This window comes from Urtica dioica, chromosome 3 (assembly GCF_054948205.1).
Source record: "Urtica dioica subsp. dioica isolate 48M chromosome 3, U.dioica_male_clone48M_v1_H2, whole genome shotgun sequence".
Taxonomy (NCBI): Eukaryota; Viridiplantae; Streptophyta; class Magnoliopsida; order Rosales; family Urticaceae; genus Urtica; species Urtica dioica.
In genome coordinates this window covers 46,922,619-46,939,112 of record NC_142758.1, presented here as the reverse complement: position 1 = coordinate 46,939,112, position 16,494 = coordinate 46,922,619, and the positions used below count along the sequence as shown (strand labels likewise).

Sequence of the window (16,494 nt, the reverse complement as noted above, 5' to 3'; positions counted from 1 at the left end):
CAATCTTCGGACAGCCTCCTCGCCGTCCCGAGCCGCTGCCCCGAGCGCTGTTCAGCCTACCTAAACCGAGCCTAACTCTATAACAAATCTGAAAAAAACATATATCACATTATAACCCATAATTCCTAATAAACACACTTCTCAGATTCTAATCGTCATCACAAACAACTTCACATCATTTCGATCCAAAACACAACAACAAAACGCTTAACAATTCCAGCCAACACAACACTAACAGTCTCGAATCATCAACAATAACTTCAACATACCATCACAAAATCTCCAGCCAACCACACGGCCAACTAACACACCCAAAACCCAGAATTTAATCCAAAATCAAGGTTCTTAGGATCATAAAACACCAATTCGAGCACCAAACCAATTCAAGGAGTATCAAACACGTTCATAATTGAAAAGCCCCAAATTCCAACCCTAACTTCAAAATCAAAACAGGGCAAGAACGAATTCTCACCTTACTTCATGAAATTGGGTCTCCTCAGCGCTCACTCCCTCTTTTCCCGGCGTCTTTCTCGGTCCGGCGTCCTTGGCGTGCTCGCGGTGGCTCACTTCCTCTCGGTCCGAGCGCGCGCGTGAGATTTGGTCTCGGTGGCTTGCTGTCGGCCAAGCTTCTTCTTCCTCCTCAAACTCTCCTCCTTCACTCACTCTCTCGCTCTCTCGCTCGACCTCTCTTTCTCTCCCTCTCTCGGTTCTCTTCTTCTCCTTCTTTTCTTTTTTTTTTTCTTTCGGCCCTTTTTTTTTTTTTTTTTTTTTTTTCCTGGTTGCTGCTGATTCTCTCGGCCAAGTGATATACATCACTTAAGAAGAGGTTTCTAGACACCAATGACGTGGAGAAGATAGGAACAAGTGAAGAAATTTCAAAAATTCTCATTTGACCTTCTTTTCCCCCTTTTTATTTCAAAAATGATAGGATTAAAAAATTCCCTTATAAAACTATTGCCTTTTAAACATATCTTTTGAATTTGGTCTTCTACAAACGTTGGCTACTACTTTTAAAAAGAAAGCATTATAATTACTTAGGGGTATTTCAGTTATTTTGTACCCGTAAATTTCAAAAATTGGCTAGATTAAAAAATTAACCAAACGTTGGCTAGATCTCAAAAACCACGTTTCAATTTGGCTACGTGGCTAGTTTGCCCTTTAATTAATATACTAAATATCTTGAAGATGATCCTAATTCATTAACGACGAAACTTGAATTCAATGATCCATTAAGTCCCCGTAACAAGGATATTGGCCAAATAATCTCAATTGTGGTGGAGGAGAAGGCTCTATACTTCAGACAACAACCTACTTTTTTTTTAAGACCACCGATATTTGTGGTGCAAAAGTGAATTCACCATTCAAATAATGAAGAAGTCGTTTGCAAGCGGACCAATGATTTGTCGTTGGAGCTTGAAGGAACTTGTTGAGATTGTTCACCGCAAGGCAATCTCAGAATGAGTCATTATGAGGTGTTGGAAAGGCTCGACGGTCCTGCAATTAAAGCTGGCCATATGGAATCCGAGAAATGGGATCCCCTGGTCCCGTCCCATATTTTGCGGGAAATGGGACTCCGGAACCGTAAAAAAATGGTACCGGGAAATCCCGGAACCATTTTCCACGGTATCGGGAATTCCCGGTACCATATTTCGCGGTTCCGGGATTCCCACATTTCCCATATTTTTTTTTATTTTTTTTTATTTTAATCATGAATACATTTAAAAATAAATAAAAATTCATATATTTTCAATTAAAAAAATACAATTTTAAAAATATGGTACTAAATGGTGCTAAACGGGGATCCCAATTCCGTCCAATTTCCCGGATGGTTCTGGGACAAAAGTTCCGGTACTACATTTCCTAATATGGTTTTTTCTCATTTCCCACATGGTACCAAAAATACGGGAAACGGAGTCCCGCGAGATCCCATATGGCCAGCTTTACCTGCAATAGAGCGAGGGATGTTCGAACAGCTCTGTGTCTCCTTTGTACAATAATTAATTGGTCCATTATGAAAGAAAGAAATAAATTCCTATTATTATAGTTTTTTTTTCATACTAACTTAAAAATGAAAAGGTATGTACTCTGTAGTGCCATATTTTGGACCTTTACTTTTCGTGGACCGGGCTTGAGCAGAAGCTGAGAGTGACCAAAAACCCATTTATGCAATGTATTTTAGGAATATAATGAAGCTGATGACTTTAAATAAATAAATAAATTATTATGAATAGAACTAATCTCAATATTTTGAAAAGAAATCTGCTCCATGTGACAAATCATATTCATATTTTATTTAGTTTAATGAATATATCTTTCATGTCAAATTTAAGATTATCATCAAAATCTAATGTTAGTTCCTACCTTCATTATAAATAGCCTTATTTATTTTAATTTAATTATTTTTTGTTGTTTAATTTCAACTTTTTATATTTCATTGATTTTACTATACTTTCAGCACAAATTGATTCTTATTCTATAAATTTTCATTCATGTTGTAATAGGTTTAAAATTAGATTATAAATACCTTTAGATGAAGTAAAAAAAACTCTAAAAGTATGTCATATTTATCCTGACATTTATCATGACAAATGAAATATAATGAATACTTTAGATGATCAATTATCATCAATACACGACAAGCATCCCGGGGCATTTCGCTTGTAAAAAATAAATACATAAATTCTTAATTAGAAGAGTAAGACCCAATTCAATTGGCCCGTTAAAAAATTAATGAATTAATTCAGATAGGCTCAATCCAATTGGCTCATTAGATAATAAATAATTAATATCTAATTTAATTTTTTTAATGTTGGGCCTAGCCCAAAACAATCTGAACCTATCCTTGCGTAGCTGGCAGGGAAGCGGGCCCGAAATAACCCAGTCGAGCCGCGACACTCCAAGGTGTGCTGTCGGCCATTTGTGTAATTGTCACACGGTGGGCCCAACTCCTCGTTTTTGTTCAACACGATGGACACACTGCCAATAGAAAGCCATAAGATATTTTACTCTTCAAATGCTACTTTTTTTTTGGTAATTTTAAAATAACGTCTCTCGTTAATAGTGGGCAATCTTTTGAGAATTCTTTCAACCGACCATATGATGCTTGATACTGAAAAAAACGTATTTACTGTTTCGTGATGTGACTTATTTTGACCAATTTATTTACCAAATTAATGAAACCATTAAAGCTGTAAATTAAAAGACAAAGAGTTGGTACTCCGGTTCGACAAATCGCGCCTACGGTTGGAAGGATGTAATCCCACGGAAAAGAAAATTCATTATATGTAGAATAAGTACAACTTGTCCATTCCTACTTCAAAACTACATCAATGAATTCCGATTCAGGCTCCCCTGAGACCGAGTCCCCTCACTTCCGCTATCAACACCTTTCAGATGCCTATTTCAAAACTACATCAATGAATTCCGACTCTGTACCCCCCCCCCCCCCCCCCCCCCCCCCCCGAGACAGAGCCCCCTCACTCCCGCTATCAACACACTTACCAAGTGGTTGATCAACGTTTATAACAATACGTGATATACAATACCATGATTGCAAAACCTAAATTTGTCAATTGCACTAACAACGACAATAAGGAAAAAGATAAAATTAAACCACACAAAGAACAACGTGTTTTCGCTCAAAAACTCTCACAAAAACTGTAAGTGTGTAAAAAGACTCATATGAGCAGACTTTCTCTTTTATAGGAGTCGAAACCTAGCAATTGACGTCTTGCTAGGGTTTTCCAACATGATCGCCAAGTTTTGATTCAATGGCGAGAAAATCAGAAGCAAATCAAACCAAATAATAAACTTGCATATAATATCCACAAAATCGTATATGTCACGATCTTTGCCAAACAACACATGTAACATATCGATGTTCTAACACCTCATATAACATCTCGAAGTAGTTTTGTCAAAATACAAACAATTCAATGTAGGCAACGTAACAACAATGCCCATAAATTCTAATTTTCCGAAATTCAGTGTAAGTTTTTGTAGTTCAAAGCTACCCTATATAAGAAGACAATTTTTTTAGAATGCTTTCCACAATACGATGTTTACATAATGAACTCCTAAGGCTTACAAAAAATTATAATTTTCGTTATTCAATTAAATTCTATTTTTCAAAGGCTACCGTTTTAAGGAAACTAAGGTTCTGTTTGTTTTTCCTTTTGGAAAGTGTTTTCCACTTTTCTATTTTATACAGTAAAACACAATAATTGAGTTGGCTGTTTGTTTTATCATTCCAAATTCTTAATTTCAGTTGAACTTGAGTTGTATTTTTATTTTCTTCACAAATTTTGAAGAGTCTCAAAACCTGTTTTCACTTTTTTTAACCCCTTTTTTTTTCTAATATGAGAACATCTCTCTCTCTCTCTCTCTCTCTCTCTCTCTCTCTCTCTCTCTCTCTCTCTCTCTCTCTCTCTCTCTCTCTCTCTCTCTCTCTCTGGTTCTTCAACTTCGGCCACAAAAAAGCTTCACTCTCAACTCATCTCTCTCAACCGCCGCGGCGGACCACCGTCTACTCCGATCGGCACTCTACGTCACTAAATCTACCTCCGCCGCACCTCTTCGTGGATCTCCCTATTCGTCAACTTCGGGATCCGCCTCGCAGCCGGACCGGTCGAATCCGGCATTTCCATCTCCATATATCAGCTCCAAAGTCCCAACAACACATGTTTCGCGTCGAGTACCGTGTTTTTTCAATTTTGTCTTCTTCTTGTTTGTGTTTTAAGTTGAATTTATTTCGTGGATTTGAAGGTCTGCAAGATTATTTTATGGCTATGTGAGAGCAACAACCGCCATTGATGAATAAAAAGCTCTGAACTTTTCTGAGGTTTTAAAAAAAAAAAACACTTTCTGAGTTGGAAAAGGGAAAGAAATGTGAGCTGCTAGCAAACAGCTTTTGTAAAACATTTACAAAAATTTATTACGATAAGACTTAAAAAATAAAATGAAAAAACCAAATACAATTTGGATGAAAAGAACTTGAGCAAATTATTAAACTATATTTATGTGGATACCAGAATAAATCCTTGTAATTTGGGCCACCTCTCAAAGGCCCGATTTATATCCTGGGCCCCGATTGATGAATAAAATCTAACCAAGCCCAGCCCGTTCGGATTAGGATTACACCCAAAAACCAGCTCGCAGCATCTGCCCCGTCAGCTCCGAAGAAGCAGTCTCCGAGCTGACCACCCCGCGAGTCCGGAAGAAGCGGTCCCCGAGCTGACCACCCCGCGAGTCCGGAAGAAGCGGTCTCCGAGCTGACCATCCCGCGAAGGAATAGGCCAAACCACTCCGCATGCAGCATCGCAGAACGCTCCAGACCGACCACGTGTCCAACAGATCGACGGAAGAAGAGCAACGATCTCATCTATAAATAAAGGAAACAGCAGATCTCGCAGAGGACATTATTCATCATCATTTTTGTATCTTCAATATTCTGTATTCCCAAAATATATTATGTTGTTCTATGTTCGATCGCGATCAATTATAATAAAAGTTATTTTTTCAATTTATTTTCTATTATTATCTTAGTCGTTCTTCATTATTACTCCGAAATTCAATTCTAGTTACGACGAATCCTTGAGATCCACTTCATATAAATAAGTCGATATATTCAATATAATATATATAATATCGTGATTGTTGAGAAACAGATTTCGACATCAACAATTTGGCGCCGTCTGTGGGAAATACTCGAAATCAAGAATTCTAATCTCGAAGAATTGAGTTAATCTCAAATCACGAAGTATGGCTAACGAAAATGAACAAAATGAGATGAATCGAGAGGTTACCTCCGAGATCAAATCTCTTTTGGAAACTCTGGTCGCTGGATCGACCGAGAATAGAGAATTCCAGCAATCTACCCGGACTGCCTTGGAATCGCTGGCTGCCGAACAGGCCGCGCTCAGAGCCGCGTACGCAGCCGATAAGGCTGCAGCTGAAATCGCGAACTCATCAGTTCGACCTGTCGGCCTGGAGATACGGGATCGAGCTCTCCCGACGGTGACTAGTTTGGATTTCTCTAGGATCCCGGTCACCCCGTCAGGGATAGGATCATCCTACCCAGTGTTTCAGCCAGGGATGTATTCACATCCCGGTGTGATCACCCCGGGATCCTTGCCAAGCTCCAGCAGGATTCCTCCTCCCCCGGGAGGATCGCCACCTCAGCCCGTACCTCGTCCGATTGGCGCTGAAGAGAGGGAAGTCCCATAAGCCCGACTCCCCGTGTCATCTGATCCCCCCGCGAGCTCAGACAAAGCTCCAGCGCAAAACCAGCCAATCACTAGTACTGCTGCTACCGTCGCTTTTGTGACCCCAGGAGGATCCGAGCTCGTGACCACCAGGCCCGAGCTGACCGAAATGGAGTTGTTTCGCAAAATGGTAGACGACAAATTTCGCGCTGTTCACTCCAAGATGCATTTTGCCACTAGCTCGGCCCCTGAAATCGACCATCTAGTAGCCGAAACAGGACGAACCCCCTTTTCAAAAGAGATTAGTAGGGTCAAGATTGGAGATGCGGGAAAGGTCCGACTCCCTAAGTACTCCGGTACGACCAATCCTAAGTCTCACATGACAGCCTTCCGAATTGCCATGGGTCGAGCTCATCTTTATGAACACGAACTCGAGGCAGGATATTGTCAACTGTTTGCCGAAAACCTAACCGGGGCCGCCTTAGATTGGTTCTCCAGGCTTGAGGAAGGCTCGATCAACAGCTTTCAAAAACTGTCTACTGGATTCCTTAAGCATTACTCTATGCTCGTTGAAGACGAGGCCACCATGGCAGACCTGTGGAATACCCAGCAAACCAATTCCGAGTCCCTCAAAGGCTACATGACTCGCTTCAAAAGCATCATGGCAAAAATCCCGAACATCGATAACGATTCGGCTTTGACCGCTCTAAAAAATGGACTGTGGCATGATTCTCGTTTCCGAGAAGAGATGATAGTCAACAGGCCACCTACCATTGAAGACGCAATTCACCGCGCATCGAACTTCGCAAGAGCCGAAGAAGAAAGGAGTTTCCTGGCTAAGAAACATGGTATCAAGAAAAGTACACCGGGAAGTCTAATCCCCGGGAACTCGCAAGGGGTAGGACCCAACAGGAAAAGGGAATACAATCCTAAAGAAAGCGGAGGCCCCACCAGGCTTCGCGTTCAATGTGAACGATGGGAATCGCAGCGAAGCCACTAACAAGAAATGGACTAGAGACCCTAATGCTTATTGCGAATTCCACAAAAGCAATGGCCACAGTACGCTCAATTGCGAAACAATGAGAAAAGTCCTAGCAGAAAAATTCGCTAAAGGGGAGCTGAAAGGAATTGACTTGGGACCCCCTCCGAAGAAAAAGACTTTCAACTCACAACCCCGAGGAAACCCTTCTCCCGGAAAAAGGGGAAGAAATGATGAGCAGGATACTCAACCCGAACCACAAACAAAACCTAGAATCGATTGCATTATTGGAGGTTCGAAGTTCTGTAGGGAATCAATAAACTCCATAAAGGCTCATCAGCGTCAGCTAAAGAACACCTCTACTAGTCTTCCCACGGAAGGTGAAGACGAAGTGTTAATCTCCTTCAAGGGAAGTGAGGTAAAGGGGCTGGTCACGCCGCATGACGATGTATCAAACTGCATTGTGTCTCGGATCCTGATCGATGGAGGAAGCTCAGTGGACACGATCTTCAGAAATACTCTGAACAGGATGAACATCGACGGAATCGACATCGAAAGAGAACTAACAGAGCTGACCGGTTTTAACGGCCTGGTAACGCCCTCTATGGGAGTAATCAAACTCCCTGTTCAAGCAGCCGGAATTAATAAGCTCGTCGAGTTCGTGGTTCTCGACTGTCCATCACCCTTCAATATGATACTTGAGAGGCCGTGGATTCACAGTATGAAAGCCGTCCCGTCCACATACCACCAATGTGTTCGATTTCCCACTCCAAATGGGATCGCGGAAATCCGTGGAAGCCAAGAAGCATCTCGAATGTGTTACATGAGCAACCACAAAATAATGAAAGAACTGTTGAACGGTGCCCCATAGCAATTAACGACTGTCGGAACCACTGTTTCCACCCTGCAAGACACAAAGGGAGGGGATGAACGTGTCGAAGAACAAGATTCCCCTCGTCCCGAGTTAACAACCCAAGTACAGCTCCATGGATCTAACCCAGATCACCATGTTGGGATCGGATCCGAGCTCAAAGGAAAAGTAAGAAGAGATATAATAGCCTTCCTAAAAAGAAATAAAAATACATTCGCATGGTCCACCGAGGACATGCCAGGCATAAGCCTCGACGTGGTGTCTCACCAACTCAACGTTGACCCCAGCTTCAAACCCATCAAACAAAAACGGCGAAAACTCGGCCCGACAGGTCCAAAGTGATCAATGACAAAGTGGAGCGACTACTGAAAGCCGGATCAATCCGAGAAGTAAAATACCCGGATTGGTTAGCGAACACCGTAGTAGTAAAAAAGAAAAACGGTAAGTGGAGAGTGTGCATCGATTTCACTGACCTCAATAAAGCTTGTCCCAAGGACAGCTTCCCTTTACCACACATTGATCAGTTGGTCGAGGCTACAGCTGGGCACAAAATGCTCTCCTTCATGGACGCGTTCTCAGGATACAACCAAATCCTTATGCATCCGGACGATCAGGAAAAAATGGCATTCATCACAGACAGAGAGACTTATTGCTACAAAGTAATGCCCTTTGGCCTAAAAAATGCCAGGGCCACGTATCAACGACTCGTAAACAAAATGTTCTCCAAGAAAATCGGCAAGAATATGGAAGTATACATCGATGATATGTTAGTTAAATCACTCCGAGAGGATGATCACGTCGAACATTTGGAAGAATGTTTCAAGGTATTAAATAAATATCAAATGAAACTGAACCCCGAGAAATGCTCGTTTGGAGTATCTTCCGAAAAATTCCTAGGATATTTGGTCACGCAACGAGGAATCGAGGCGAATCCTGACCAAATCCGCGCATTGCGCGAAATGCCGTCCCCCCGAAATAAGAGAGAGGTACAAAAACTCACAGGCCGTATAGCTGCCCTTAATCGCTTCATCTCTCGGTCGACGGATAAATGTTTACCCTTTTACCAGCTCCTGAAATCAAACAAGGAGTCGAAATGGAACGACGAATGCGAGAAAGCATTCCGTGAGCTGAAAGAATACTTGGCCAAACCCCCAATCCTCGCAAAGCCCGCAATCGGAGAACCACTCTATCTCTACGTGGCTGTGTCGCACGCTGCCATAAGTGGCGTTCTGGTTCGAGAGGATCAAGGAGACCAGAAACCAGTATTTTACATTAGCAAATCCCTTGTCGACGCCGAGACAAGGTACCCTGCTATGGAAAAGCTCGCACTAGCTATCGTCACTTCAGCCAGGAAATTAAGACCGTATTTTCAATCACACACGATCGTTGTAATGACAACCCAGACGCTGCGAACCTTCCTCCACAGTCCAAATCAATCCGGAAGGTTGACTAAATGGGCAGTAGAGTTAAGCGAGTACGACATCGAATTCCGAGCAAGGACGTGTGCAAAATCACAAGTTCTTGCTGATTTCCTTGTGGAATTACCGAGAAATGTGACCGAGACCAACCCCGACGAGGGTGTTTGGACCTTGAACGTAGATAGCGCCTCATCGAAACAAGGATCTGGCGTGGGGATACGTCTGGTATCACCCCATGGCGAGGTAAATGAACAATCATTCCGACTCGACTTTGTCGCGTCAAACAACGAAGCTGAGTACGAGGCTCTAATCGCAGGTATGCAACTAGCTAAAGCCTGCGGGACAAAAAAAGTAAGCGCATATTGCGACTCCCAACTCGTTGCTAACCAATTTAGTGGAGAGTTCGAAACAAGAGACGAACGTATGAAAGCTTACGTGAAGGTAGTACGGGACCTCGCAAAGAACTTCGAAGCTTTCGAACTCACAAGGATCCCGAGAGGAGATAATACATCCGCCGACGCCTTAGCAGCTCTGGCCTCAACATCAGACCCATGACTCACTAGAGTCATTCCGGTCGAATCAATCAAACAACCTTCTATCGCCATTAGCATTAACACAATAATGACAATAGAAGTGGGGGATTGGAGGGACGACATCCTGAAATACATCAAAGAGGGAAACGTGCCCGACGACAAGTCAAAAAGGCAAAAATTAAAACAAATTTGCGCTAGATTTTGCATCATCAACGATGTTCTTTTTAAAAGGAGCTTCGCTGGACCATATCTGAGGTGTATCTCCAAGAGCGAATCAGCCCGCATTATCTCCGAAATCCACGAAGGGGATTGTGGGAACCACGCCGGTGGAAGAGCCTTGGCCATAAAAATCAAAAGGCAAGGATACTATTGGCCAACGATGGTGGAGGACTGCGAAGAACACTCCCGACGTTGTGATAAGTGCCAAAGGCACGCCCCAAACATAAAGCAACCCGCCGAGGCGCTGTCTTCAATCTCGTCCCCATACCCATTCATGAAATGGTCAATGGACATCGTCGGACCAATGCCTACCGCCCCTGGGAGATTAAAGTTTTTATTAGTCCTCACCGACTATTTCTCTAAGTGGATGGAGGCCAAAGCCCTACCCCTAATCAAGGATATCGACGTCCAGACCTTCGTATGGAAGGACATCATCTGCCGACACGGGGTCCCGCAAGAGATCGTCACCGACAATGGTTCCCAATTCATATAAAAAAGGTTTAGACAATTCTGCTCATACCACGGAATAGAACTGAGAATGTCTACACCTAGATATCCACAAGGCAATGGCCATACCGAGGCCGCTAATAAAACTATCGTAAACTCTCTAAAGAAAAGACTTGATGCTAAGAAAGGTCGATGGGCTGACGAGCTTCCGGGAGCCCTTTGGGCCTATCGATCCAGCCCTCGGCGCCCTACTGGAGAAACCCCATTCTCTCTAGTGCACGGTGTCGAATCAGTCATTCCTGTAGAACACGAAATCCAAACCATAAGGACGATGTGTGCACGCGAGAATGAAGACGCCAACAACTTGGCACTCTCCGATTCCCTCGACTTCATCGAGGAAAAAAGAGATCGAGCTATGGTCAGAATGTTGCAATACCAACAGAGCATCGCCAGGCACTACAATAAAAACCTACGCTTCCGCCACTTCATAGTAGGAGATCTCGTTCTCAGGAAAACATTCCAGAACACAGCAGAGCCTAACGCTGGAAAATTGGGAGCAAATTGGGAAGGACCCTACCGCATTACGAAAATGGTCCACCCAGGAGTTTACGAATTAGAAACTCTGAATGGAACACCCGTTCTAAGGTCTTGGAACATCGTAAACCTAAAAAAATACTACGTCTAAACCACGTAGAACCCCGAATCGAACTACGTCACGGCTTGATCCCATTCATTGGGTACGTCTAAAAAAATACTACGTCTAAACCACGTAGAACCCCGAGACAGAGCTCCCTCACTCCCGCTATCAACACACTTACCAAGTGGTTGATCAACGTTTATAACAATACGTGATATACAATACCATGATTGCAAAACCTAAATTTGTCAATTGCACTAACAACGACAATAAGGAAAAAGATAAAATTAAACCACACAAAGAACAACGTGTTTTCGCTCAAAAACTCTCACAAAAACTGTAAGTGTGTAAAAAGACTCATATGAGCAGACTTTCTCTTTTATAGGAGTCGAAACCTAGCAATTGACGTCTTGCTAGGGTTTTCCAACATGATCGCCAAGTTTTGATTCAATGGCGAGAAAATCAGAAGCAAATCAAACCAAATAATAAACTTGCATATAATATCCACAAAATCGTATATGTCACGATCTTTGCCAAACAACACATGTAACATATCGATGTTCTAACACCTCATATAACATCTCGAAGTAGTTTTGTCAAAATACAAACAATTCAATGTAGGCAACGTAACAACAATGCCCATAAATTCTAATTTTCCGAAATTCAGTGTAAGTTTTTGTAGTTCAAAGCTACCCTATATAAGAAGACAATTTTTTTAGAATGCTTTCCACAATACGATGTTTACATAATGAACTCCTAAGGCTTACAAAAAATTATAATTTTCGTTATTCAATTAAATTCTATTTTTCAAAGGCTACCGTTTTAAGGAAACTAAGGTTCTGTTTGTTTTTCCTTTTGGAAAGTGTTTTCCACTTTTCTATTTTATACAGTAAAACACAATAATTGAGTTGGCTGTTTGTTTTATCATTCCAAATTCTTAATTTCAGTTGAACTTGAGTTGTATTTTTATTTTCTTCACAAATTTTGAAGAGTCTCAAAACCTGTTTTCACTTTTTTTAACCCCTTTTTTTTCTAATATGAGAACATCTCTCTCTCTCTCTCTCTCTCTCTCTCTCTCTCTCTGGTTCTTCAACTTCGACCACAAAAAAGCTTCACTCTCAACTCATCTCTCTCAACCGCCGCGGCGGACCACCGTCTACTCCGATCGGCACTCTACGTCACTAAATCTACCTCCGCCGCACCTCTTCGTGGATCTCCCTATTCGTCAACTTCGGGATCCGCCTCGCAGCCGGACCGGTCGAATCCGGCATTTCCATCTCCATATATCAGCTCCAAAGTCCCAACAACACATGTTTCGCGTCGAGTACCGTGTTTTTTCAATTTTGTCTTCTTCTTGTTTGTGTTTTAAGTTGAATTTATTTCGTGGATTTGAAGGTCTGCAAGATTATTTTATGGCTATGTGAGAGCAACAACCGCCATTGATGAATAAAAAAGCTCTGAACTTTTCTGAGGTTTTAAAAAAAAAAAAACACTTTCTGAGTTGGAAAAGGGAAAGAAATGTGAGCTGCTAGCAAACAGCTTTTGTAAAACATTTACAAAAATTTATTACGATAAGACTTAAAAAATAAAATGAAAAAACCAAATACAATTTGGATGAAAAGAACTTGAGCAAATTATTAAACTATATTTATGTGGATACCAGAATAAATCCTTGTAATTTGGGCCACCTCTCAAAGGCCCGATTTATATCCTGGGCCCCGATTGATGAATAAAATCTAACCAAGCCCAGCCCGTTCGGATTAGGATTACACCCAAAAACCAGCTCGCAGCATCTGCCCCGTCAGCTCCGAAGAAGCAGTCTCCGAGCTGACCACCCCGCGAGTCCGGAAGAAGCGGTCCCCGAGCTGACCACCCCGCGAGTCCGGAAGAAGCGGTCTCCGAGCTGACCATCCCGCGAAGGAATAGGCCAAACCACTCCGCATGCAGCATCGCAGAACGCTCCAGACCGACCACGTGTCCAACAGATCGACGGAAGAAGAGCAACGATCTCATCTATAAATAAAGGAAACAGCAGATCTCGCAGAGGACATTATTCATCATCATTTTTGTATCTTCAATATTCTGTATTCCCAAAATATATTATGTTGTTCTATGTTCGATCGCGATCAATTATAATAAAAGTTATTTTTTCAATTTATTTTCTATTATTATCTTAGTCGTTCTTCATTATTACTCCGAAATTCAATTCTAGTTACGACGAATCCTTGAGATCCACTTCATATAAATAAGTCGATATATTCAATATAATATATATAATATCGTGATTGTTGAGAAACAGATTTCGACATCAACAATTTATATAAATGTATATATGTTAGTCCAAAATTTATCAAACGTCGCCTAAAACGAACTTTCAAAATTTCGAAAAGATTATTTTTCCCTAAATCGTTTTAACTTAAATTATATGAATATTATTTTAAACTAAAATATTTTATAGAACAAATAAAATTAGTTTGAACTACACATAAAAAGGATTAAATTTTTTTCAAGTTTGAACAAATAAAAAAAGTCAAAAGTGTACCAAACAGTTTTTCAAGTTTTTTTCAATTTCTCAAAAACAAAAATGAAAACTGTACCAAACAGCTTTTGAAAACAACTACAAAACAGTTTTTCAGTATAACTACAAAAATTAGAAAACAGAAAACAAAAAACAGTTTGAGTTAACTAACAAACACAACCTAAATTTTTTGAGAATTATTTTTTCCACCATATGAATTATAGAACGCTCTCTTAAAAATCTTATAAATTCAAATTTTTCGACAACCAATTTAAATTTTACTGTTTAAAGGCTACTCCGTTTAAAAAAAAATAATGATATTTTTTCCTAATTTTTAGAATTCTTTCTACCGCATGATGTTTATCATACATTAAAATTATAATGTATCATATCCCATCGTATTACATCGTATGACATCGTATATTATCGTACGTTATAATTATAATGTACATTATAATTATAACGTACGATAATGTACGATGGTGTACGATAGGATGAGATACAATACATTATAATTTTAATGTACGATAAATTCATACAAATGAAATTACGTCAAAATGTACGATAATATACGATAGTGTACGATAATGTACGATAATGTACGATAAAATTCATACTTTTTTTGGGCATTTTAAGTGGAAAAAATCAAATTCACATGAAACTTTGTTATTCTAGGTCATCATAGCTTGTCGGATTCTCTCGTTTCTCGTCGAATTTAGTTATATCTCGTTGGAATCGAGCGTGAAAGACCAAATGAGGGATTGAAAAGATAATGAGTGAAAGTGAAATAAGTTTATTTGTTTAAAAGGGTATTTGTGTCCGAAATTGGGATAAAAGTCTTTTTTAGATTTTTTAAAATATGAGATTTAATCTCGACATTTTGTAAATTTATAGGTCCATAAAATGAAATTTCTCTTTGAATAATGCGTATATATAACATAATTATATTAATTTTTTTAAGGTAATTTAGCAAAATAGCCAATTTAAACGTTGAGAATTGCTAAATAGCCAATATTTGATAAATAACCAAGTTTATATATCTACAAACGTGAATGTTAAGTAAATAGCCACTGACATATTAAGCCACATCATCGTTTATGACTATTTACCTAATATTTATTAAACATTGGTTATTTAACAGTATCAAACGTTTAAATTGGCTATTTTTTTAATTATTTGTTTTTTTTATTCAATGGATTGCAGTATAACTTCAACGTCTTCTTTAACAACTTTGCTGAAAATACGGTTATAGAGCGTATGATCAAGTTTCTTGTTCTTTTTCGGACTGAAATAATGTTATTGAAGTCTAATGAGTCATGATCAAGTTTCTTGCAAAAAAAAAAAAAAAAAAAAAACAAACAAACACACACACACACACACATATATATATATATATATATATATATATATAATATTTGATAAAGTAAAATAAAACATATTTGCAACTTCTATTTTAGTGTAATAATATTATAGAAGTTTCATAATCAAGCTTCTTGCTCTTATCCCAAACTAAATTGCGTAAACGTGGCCTAATAATGAGCTAGCGTGGTGCGATTAGTTTTGGATTTTCTTGCTCTAAATCATCGTTGCTATGTGAGTCACATTGCGATTATGTACGAACGCAAGAAAATCAACGTCTTATTTTGTACATTTAATCATAAAAAGGAAAGAAGAAAAAAGAGGACGCTTTTTATGACTACATATATATATATATATATATATATATATATATATATATATATATTTTCAAAGCTACACTACGGTTAAACTTTATTTGTTATGAAGTTGCCGACATTTATCATATGCAGCTAAAATAGAACAAGCCAATTACTGTCACATATTAATTAATTACAACTCGGGGAAATCATTTCAACATATTTCTACTTCAAACAAGTTAATCAAATATTGTATTTCATTTTTAGACGCATTCCGTACTCTGTATCATTCAATTTTTCAAATTAAAGCCGAGAAGAAAAGGTTAAGAAAACGACGGTCACTGGTGATCATGATAACATTTATTTTGTGGGATTTCGACAGACTTGCTTCGTATCTTTAAATGGTATTTTGTCTCATCTAATGTTTATTATCAAACTATTATCCAAATTTAATATTGAATAATATGCAAATGTTTCTTTGCTCGAAATCATGTTTTAATTGTATCGTATTTTTTTTAGTTTTTAATAATTATTTTAAATTATTTTGTATTATAAAATGATATAATTACTGTTAAATTAAATTTTAAAATATTATTCCACATTTTTTTTTTCATCCAACAAGTACTTACGGCGCAAGTGTAATATAACACAAGTTATTTTTTCCGCCAACTAATATCCAACTAATATCGCAAATAACTTCAACTTGTGATTCCAACCAAGGTTCGACATCCTGGGGGTTCCGGTCGGGTTCCGGCCGGGATCCCTTGAATCGGAGGGAACCGGGATGGGAGTTGCAAAAACCGGTCCTGTGAACCAAACCCGATCGAATCCCGGTCGGACTGGACCGGCTCCCGTTTTTTGTTTAAAAGAGTTGGTCCTCATTCCGGGAAACCCTACTCTCCCGAGGAAGAAATTTTCGCAAACCCTCCCGACCGGATCCCGTTGCTGCTCGTCTTCGTTTACTCAAATCCCGGCCAAATCCCGCGAATTCCTTCACTCCCGGTTTGCGTCCCG

General features: G+C 39.7%; 1 pseudogene; it reads right to left on the bottom strand.

Annotated features, from left to right (window-relative positions):
- Window positions 1–16,494, bottom strand: part of LOC149403212 (cytochrome P450 71B34-like) — a 75,814-nt pseudogene that overhangs the window by 29,788 nt on the left and 29,532 nt on the right.